Below are 6,000 nucleotides of genomic sequence, written 5' to 3' on the forward strand. Positions count from 1 at the left end.
ATATCGTGTGCGTGCGTGTGTGTGTGTGTGTGTGTGTGTGCACTGACGCTTAGCGCAGAAGTCACTACGTTTCCGTTTTCTGTCCAAATGCAAACCGAACGCAAAGTCGCGTGGAAATCAGCTGGTTCTGTTTGCAGAACACGCTGCACGAGCTTACCTTGTGGACGTGTCGCTCTCTGCCGGATCGATAATTTCTTCTTTACACCATTAACTCTCCGCCATCTTCGGCACTGTTTGTTTAAATGGGAAACACTCCCGAAACCCAAGAAGCCAGTTCTGTAAGTTGGGGCGTCGCGGGGACTTCTGGGTAAAGCAGTTCGTTGGGGCGGAGCGCCGCGCTTTTGCCCGCTGTCGTCGAACCCGGACGCGGACTACAGGGCCGACTCCACCACCGCAGGGGGGAGGAGGAGCGGGGAGGTGGCGTTGGAGGTGGGGAAACAGGCACCGTCTCTGTCTCGCAGCCTGCAGACGGATGTCAGCGACGACAGCGGAGCGGAGATGACACGGTGTGTATTTTCAGTTAAATGACATGCAAACACTGGATTGTTTGCTAAAATAAATTTAAAAAACACCACTTCTAGAATGCCCACCTAAAATAATGCGTTTAGCTGGAGGGGGTGACACAGAACCAGACATCCTAAACTTGCAAGCAAATTGGGACTTGAAGGTTTTATCCTCATCTGATGAAGATGAGTTGGTCTCTTTGGATGAATTAAAATCCTCCCTTATGTGCCAGTGGGATTAGTTCTGCCGCTGCAAAGGACCATGCCAGTGGGTTTTGCACGTGTTACCCAATGCACGATACAAGCCATCCACTTACGGACAAGCATTTTGTAAAATATATGTATTTTCTGTTTTAGACATTTTTATGTGATCTACTGATTGAGTTTCAATTAATTTCCTTCCATTATTAGACGAGATTTAAACTTTGTTGTGGAGTAGCCTTCATACTGAGACAACTCGGTTTGGAATCTAACCAGAAGTGCAAAAGGCAGGAAGAGTATTGTACATAATATGTTTACAATGATAAATAAAATAGATAGAAATAAGAACATGCTGGATATAAAACTATGGCAATTATACAAGTCTAGCTGTGTCTTTAAACTTGCTTGAGTTGTCAATATTTTTTGTACATTCCCTCACAAATAATAATAAATAATAAAGCTTTCATTTTTCATTTTAGAAAACAATTGTACGAAAGTTAACGCTTGTATGAGCCGTGAGCACTTCAAGAAAAGGGTGACTCTCAGATGGTTGATTGAGGAGGCAGAAATAAGAAACCAGATAAATATATTTCAAATGAATAATCATAATAAAATAATATGATACACATCATACACATACAAAAGATTATTTTACTTTTCTGGTATATTATATATGTACAGTGATGCTAATACAGTCACACTTTTAAGTGTATTTTTATTAAATATCGTTCACTTGTAACTGGGTATTTCTGCACTGTGGTACTGCCACTTTTACTGAGATAAATATCTGAATACGTCTTCCACCATTGGTTATGATTCATCGATTGTCAAAAGAGTTCATTTTCTGTCAATCAATTTATCAATATTTTATTTTCCTTGAATACTGTAACTGTTATTTTGTAGACATGCATGCGGTTGTGAGTGAAATGTAAAGTGTGAGTTATAATTACTGATAGTATTTTATAGAACATGTACTTTCATTTTTATGTCAAGCGTATGAAATGATGTCATATTTCGGTCTTTGTGAAACCCTCGGCTGATTCACTGACACACGAGTCCCCAAACTCCGATATCAAAATAACATAAACTAATAAATATCACATAAATTCAACACTCAACAATCTTGAAACTTAATATTAAGGTCACAATGGAGATATAATGTGCATCAGTATATCTTGTCCTGTCAACATTTAGAATTTTCTTCCTCATGAAACAGACAAATGCTAAAATGTCACTCCACATCCTGCAGTCTTTTTGTTACAGGAGCCAGCCTTCTGTGAAGTGCGTTTGTTCCACCGAAGGGACTGTGGCTCCTCCGGGCCTCCTGTCTCTTATAGATGAGGTCCATATGTGGGCTCCATATGGGAGCTGGCAGGGTCAGCGTGGAGCGGTGACGTCGGAGCCGGGCGGCCTATGAACCGGGACACGTCGGCGCAGCGCCCCGACGGCTGCCAAGATATACAAGGCAGGGACTGATAGCACCGAAAAATCCGTCACTATGGTGATGCCAGGCGGACAAGACAGATAGATGGATAGACACACACACACACACACACACACACACGAAGATGAGAACTGGAAGGTGAGAGAGAAGTGAGACAAGATGATGAGGTAGTCGAGTTTAGTTTAAGGCAGTTTAAGAAGCCGCAGAGACAAGATAACATCACAGATCACAGATAATGATAAATGATGCCTATTGCCTGAAGGGGAGCGTCGCCGGGAAAAAACCTATAGGTGTTAAAGAAACACTAAGTATGAAAAGGAGAGAGAAGAAGCGAGCGCGGAGTTGTCAGTGTGACGGAGGAGAGGAAGTGTTGTAGCTCGGAGGAACAGTGACAATAAGGTAAAACTACAGCGGTTTGACTGGGAAAGTGAGGGAGGGAGGGCATTCAAGATGGAGATGAGTGTAAGAGACCACGGAGAGCATGAAGATGTTGAAATGGGGTTGTGGAGAAGGCTTAAAGCAATTCGCCTCATGGGTCAGGCATAATTCATCAGGCACAACTAAAAGAACCGCAAAGGAGAAGGAAATGTGATGAGAATAAAACTCAGCGAGGGGATGCAAAAGAAATATGTGAATGTTCATGGAATGCAAAGATTAGTAAGATCCTTAGAATTGAATTTCAGTTGAACTATTTCTGTGAAAATGTGAAGTTTTTTTTTTTTCAAATGTATCGCTTTTGTGTACACAAAATAAAGCAACAGCTCATTTCCCCCAAAACAACAAATCAAACAAATGTGTGTGCTTCATGTTGCACTGTAACCCTGTAATACACACATTCACACACTCAAAGACACACATGCAGTGATGAGTCCGAGCCAAAGGATTGAGAAGTTTAAAATAAATTCACACCTGGAACACATTTGAGTCCACTGGCGGACTGCACGGAACCAATAATGTGTCAAATCTAAATGAGAGAAAAGAGAAGAGAAACTGTTAGTGAGAGCAACAGAATCAGAAACATCTTTATTGCCAATAGGTTTGCGTACAAGGAATTTGTGTTGGTGATTTGCTGCATGACAATAAACACAGTTGGCCATAAATGATGCCAAGAGACATAATAGTAAAGTGTACGCAGCAGTACATTGCTTTGCTGAAACTCCTGTCTGCTTCTCCAAAGCGGAGGCGTGCCGACCGCCGTCTACTGCTGGTATTATACTGACTCATAAGTAGCTCATACAACCCACTTCAAAACACCCAAACTGTCTCTTTAATGTAACATTGAGTATCATAGTCCCTTCACAGTGGCCTTCAAGACGAGCTGCACTTTTCTCTTGTGTTGTGTATATGTCCTGTAATGATAAAAAGAACTGCGTTTGATTCAAATTGACAATGTCAGAGAGCCGATGTTGGAAAGCTGTCACATGTTGTGACTCATGACCTTAACACTACACAAACATACAGTATAACAGAGAGAGGGCCATAGACCCCGTTTACAGCCGACGTCATCATTATGGATGTGCACGTTGACAGCGGAAGTGGCGTTCCGCCCCAGTCCTCAGTTTGCAAGCTTTGAATGTTGAATTAAAACTTTTACCGGCGTCATAATGTCCGGTTGCTGCATGTTCGCTTGTCAGAATCGATATGCCAACAGCGGCCTCGAGTTCTACAGAATTCCGGCCCACAAACGTTTCAGAGCAACAGGTGTTTCAGTTTAACTCGTGACCGTGTCAACTTGTGACTTGTGTCTGTCTTTGCTCGTGGTTACTTGTGTAAATGGTTGCCGTAGATAATAAACACAGATGGGGATGTATTTTAAATAGATTGAAGGCTTTTAAGAGGACATATACATGTTCTGTTCATGTTTTGAACAGCTGCACTCAGCACAAGCAACCACGGACGCATTCGGATGAGAGTCACGCTTCGTCGGTGCCCCTCGACATCTCATACCAACGTACCAATGGGGTCACGATTCTCCAAGTTCATGATTCGATTTGTCTTTCGATTAAAAAAATGTTTTTCAGCACTGACGGCAATGCTGTCGTTAGACGAAGAAGTCTTGATATGTTTAAGCACACAATTTGATTATTATTGGAATTTAGAGTTGTTTCAGAGCTTTGCTTACAAATACTCTCATTTGAATATATTCTTTGGAAATATGAACAGCTTTTAAGAATATCTGCCTGTTTTGTTTTTTTCAAGCGACGATGAAACTATTGCTTTTTGTTTTAAAGACTTCATGAGTCCTTTTCCTGATATGAGTGAAACAGAGGACAATTGTTTTTCTACAGCCAGCTGGCTTCAGGTTTCAGTGCCACAATATTTAAAACCACATTATGATGGTACTTATTGTCCATCATTTGGAAAATCCGGGTAGTGTTGCCTGAGGCTGAAAGAAAACGGAAATGGCAGAAAATGAAATGTGAAGAAACGCGCGTACACACACAAACAGACTTTACCGGCATCGAACTGTGTCTTCAAAATTAGACTTGACCACAACCCTCAAAGATACAATAAAGCACACGTACTGGCTAATATCAGTCCGTTAGATGTTTACAGTGCGGACAGAAGACGGAGCACATTTTATTTACCATCATCACGGTTATTGTGGAATGAGAATTTAGGGGACTGCAGAGAGAGTTATGGGAAGGTGAGAGGAAGAGGGAAGCTGTTTAAAATTCCAAACAGGTAGCAACGAGGCTTCAGGAGGGTGGTGGAACAGCATGCATGCACACACACACACACACACACACACGGACATACACACAGATGTCAGACATGGGGAGAGAGAAAAGAGGCAACACGTGCAGAAAATACTGTTGCAATTTGGACTCTGAAGCTAAGTTGAGGAAGGTTAAGAGGTGACCTCCACTATGTACACGTCGGCTCATTTGCACACGCATGGAGTTATACTCTCTATATATATAATGCATTAAACTATTCAAAAGCAAGGGAAAATTACACAGAATAATTCAAGAAAAAAGAGACAAATAAAGGAAGATAAGGTGGAGCTGTGGGAAGCAATTAGTTTGTCATACTTTTATAAAATCCAGCATATGCTCCTGTCCCATTTAACCATCACCCTCTGCCTCCATTTCTAGTAGTGATTCCATATCTCACCGTCATCCAATGCAAAATCAATACAACATGATTGAGCAGATAAGGCAAAAAAAAAACAGGGGCAGTCGTAGAATCACTGACTGGAACGCCTCAAGGGACGACAAAGTTGCTGTTTGGAAAAACAAAACCCTCGAAGGGGGGTGGGGGGGGGCATGGCATTGTGTGTTTACCGTCTGCGTGGAAGAGTGCACAGACTGAGTGTTACCGAGAGAGCTCAGGCAACTGAGGAACAGATGAGACTGTATGAACACACGTGACCCTGCGATCACCGTCAGCTGTCCCAGTTACCGGCCTGGGCCATGTGTGTGTGTGCATGCACATGCGTGTAGGTGGGTAAAGACTCATGTTCCAGATGCACAGCTTGTTGGCCACATGCAAACACACACACACACACACACACACACACACACACACACACACACACACACACACACACACACACACACAGGAAACCTTCCACACTGTCTGGAGGACGAGCATAAATCGTATTCCCCTCTACATTTCTGTTGATTTCTGCGTTGCTCAATGTGAGCGCCTGAGGCCAAAAGCTACACGTGCTGACTCCAAAACTCAGGTCCTCACAAACTCACACGGCAACATACCACACAGTTTTGGTTTGCTCTTGCAAACAGCCAGTAAAGAATACGATGGTACAAAGAAACGTAAAGGTGCAATACACGCGATTCAGAGCATAGCAGCAAGCAACTATTTGCTGTGCAGAGATATAGAGGAGTA

General features: G+C 42.6%; 1 protein-coding gene across 1 annotated transcript in view; it reads right to left on the minus strand.

Annotated features, from left to right (window-relative positions):
* LOC306781059 (nuclear receptor coactivator 3-like) overlaps positions 1–237 on the minus strand; it is a 48,974-nt gene extending 48,737 nt beyond the window's left edge. Inside the window, exon 1 of the mRNA XM_079273711.1 lies at positions 158–237. The gene's annotated coding sequence lies outside the window, so the exon portion shown is untranslated. The remainder of the gene's footprint in view (positions 1–157) is intronic.
* Between the last annotated feature and the right edge of the window lie 5,763 nt (positions 238–6,000).

Source organism: Melanostigma gelatinosum, assembly GCF_949748355.1.
Source record: "Melanostigma gelatinosum genome assembly, chromosome: 8".
NCBI lineage: Eukaryota > Metazoa > Chordata > Actinopteri > Perciformes > Zoarcidae > Melanostigma > Melanostigma gelatinosum.